Source organism: Chlorocebus sabaeus, chromosome 14, assembly GCF_047675955.1.
Source record: "Chlorocebus sabaeus isolate Y175 chromosome 14, mChlSab1.0.hap1, whole genome shotgun sequence".
NCBI lineage: Eukaryota > Metazoa > Chordata > Mammalia > Primates > Cercopithecidae > Chlorocebus > Chlorocebus sabaeus.
The window spans coordinates 107,995,690-107,998,540 of record NC_132917.1 but is presented as its reverse complement, the minus strand read 5'-3'; the positions used below and the strand labels follow the sequence as shown (position 1 = coordinate 107,998,540).

Genomic DNA, 2,851 nt, shown 5'->3' with positions numbered 1-2,851 from the left:
TCATGAGCTGTCCCTGTAAGCACTACTCATTCTATTTCTCTGTACTTTCCAGTGCAGAAAGAAGCTGCAAACTCCATTTCCCCGAATTCGGTGAATCTTGGTCTGCTAATTAGATGCCCTCTTTCAAGATTTGGAAAATGGAATCTGATTACAATGTAGTGTTCTATACTTTTGGAAGTTGTTGCTGGCAAGAATGGTCTTGGAGATGCTGGCATCTTCTGAGCAGTGTTCCTTCCTCCCTTCTTATATGTGCATGAGCAGTTATCACTAGAGGGCTTCCTGATCCTTGCATCACGGTGATGACAGAGTGCACTTGCAGTTACCACTTCCCCACTTTCCCCACTTTCCCCTTAGAGTAGTCAGTTTGTGCTTGGTCAGCCAGTGTTAAGGTGCAGTTCCAGAAGTAATTCCTGAAGACACAGACTAGAGAATATTCCTGTAGCCCATTTTTTTCAGCACTTAGTTCTCTGTATTAGAACCATTTATCCTTACCCAGGGTGGTTTCCATTTTCTGCAAATGCAACCTAACTGATACACAAAAGCAACAGGATACCAAACACAAAACGTGTAAGTTCTTAAAAGAAACACACAAACACAAAACACTCAATGGGACAAGGATGAAAACAAAGGAAGTATTAAAATAGAAAATATAAGACAAATATTTATTCTATTAAAAATAAAGGAAGCTGTGTGTGGTGCCTCAGGCCTGTAATCTCAGCATTTTGGGAGGTCGAGGAAGGAGGAGCGCTTGAACCCAGGAGTCCAAGACCAATCTAGTCAACATGAGGAGATCTTGTGTGTTCAAAAATAATAATAATTAATAATAAATTAGCCAAGCTTGATGGCACATGCCTATGGTCCCAGCTACATGGGAGGCTGAGGTAGGATGATTGCTTGAGCCCAGGAGGTCAAGGTTGCAGTAAGCCATAATCAGGTCACTGCACTCCAGTCTGGGCAACAAAGAGATTCTCTCTCCAAAAAACAGTACAAAACAGAACAAACAAGCAAAGGAGATAAAATCTCTTTAAAGAAAACATTGTACTAATGCCTATAAAACATATTGACTCCAGGTTTTAAAAAAGTATACAAACTATATCAAAATGAATACAAAATGAAGTCTTATAAAACAGGATTAATTTCAAGAGAGAAATTTATGAGGCCAAAGGAATTACACCAACTTTTTCCTTAATTGCATTAATGTGATAAATTATATTGATTTATTTTTGAATGTTGAACCAATTTTGCATTTCTGAGATAAGCCCACTTGGTCATGATGCTTTTATTCATTTTGTATTTGCTTGAATTTCACATGCTCATGTTTATTGAGATGTTTGTATTAGGTTGTATCAGCTTCATAAAGTGTGTTGGTAAGCATGCTTCCCTTCTCAAATTTCTGTAAGAGTTTATAAGACTGATATTATTCTTCCTTAAATATTTGATAGAATTCAACATTGAAAAACCTCTCCTTCCAGAATTTTTTGGAGTAAAATTTATTGATTCAAAATTCCATTTCTCTTAGAGATATAGGAATATTCATATATTTTTGTTTCTGCATTATACAATTTTTAAGACTGTATTCATTTTTACTAAGTAGTACATTTTCTAATTTTTAAAATTTCTTGGCACAAATTTGCTTACTATATTCCTTTACTGTCCTTTTAATATCTATGGTTATATCTCTTTAATTTTTGGCATTTGTAATTTGTGTTTATTTCTTTTTGTTGTTGATTGAGTTTACTAAGGATTAATTTTATTTATTCATTCAAAGAGCAGCCCTAGATAATTGTGTGCCTGTGTTATTTCATTGCTTTCTGTTCTTATGCATATTACGACCTATTTCAATTTATTTCACATTGAATTCTTTTCCTAGCTTTTTTTTTTTTTTGATTTAATAAAGTTTTATTTTTCCAAATGTACAGTTGGTTGGACCTATTCATGCATCTTCACCAGCAGCTGGAGCATCTCTGCCTTTGGTATTTCTGGTGTAAATTACTTGAGCTCTGTGCTTTGAAACCAGTTTGATAAGTCCTTTGCTAAGGAGCTCCTGAAGAGCTGCCCTGGCCAGGGAGCCTCGAATCTTCAGTCTCTCAGAGACCACAGCTGGGGTTATAAGTTTATAGTTGGGAACTTCCTTACAGAGTTTGTCATAGGTAACTTTGTCAGACAAGACTAAGTTATTGAGCTTGTCCTGAACTTTGCCTTTGGACCAATTCTTCTTTTTGGCCTTGCCCCTGGATTTGTTCACAGGGTCTTTTGTCTTTCTTGGCCAACTTTCCGGCGTCCTGCTGCTTCTTGTCGTCCTTGGGCGGCATTGCAAAGCTGGGAGAGCAGCAGCGGACACCGCAGCCTTGCTAAGATGTTGGACAAAAAGGTTTTCCTAGCTTTTTAGAGTAGAAATTTAGAATCATTGATTTTAAACCTTTTTCTCTACTAATATAGGTATTTAAATGATACTTTTTCTCTACAAAATGCTTTGTAAGCATCCCCCAAATTTTGATATGCTACATTTTTATTATGATTTCTATATGCCTGGGTGATTTTTGTTTGTTTCATAGGTTAGAAATTTCTGGTTTATTTGGATGTCTGCCATATGTGCTCTTGCTTTTTTTTAGTTTAATTCTTTTGTGACCAAATAATACATATTCTGTAAAATTTCAGTAACTGAAATTTTTGAGATTCACAATTTATTTTCTTTCATTGTGCATCTTCCAAGTGCTCTTGAAAAGAATGTGCATTCTGCCACTGTTGATTGTAGTTTTCTCCAAAAGTTGATTACGTCAGTTTGTAACTAATGTTGTCCAAATATCTGTTTCCTTGCAAATCATTTAGTCTGATTGTCCTACATATAACA

General features: G+C 35.7%; 1 pseudogene; it reads right to left on the bottom strand.

Annotated features, from left to right (window-relative positions):
- Positions 1-1,871: 1,871 nt before the first annotated feature.
- LOC103241201 (small ribosomal subunit protein eS25 pseudogene) lies at positions 1,872-2,312 on the bottom strand (annotated as a pseudogene).
- Between the last annotated feature and the right edge of the window lie 539 nt (positions 2,313-2,851).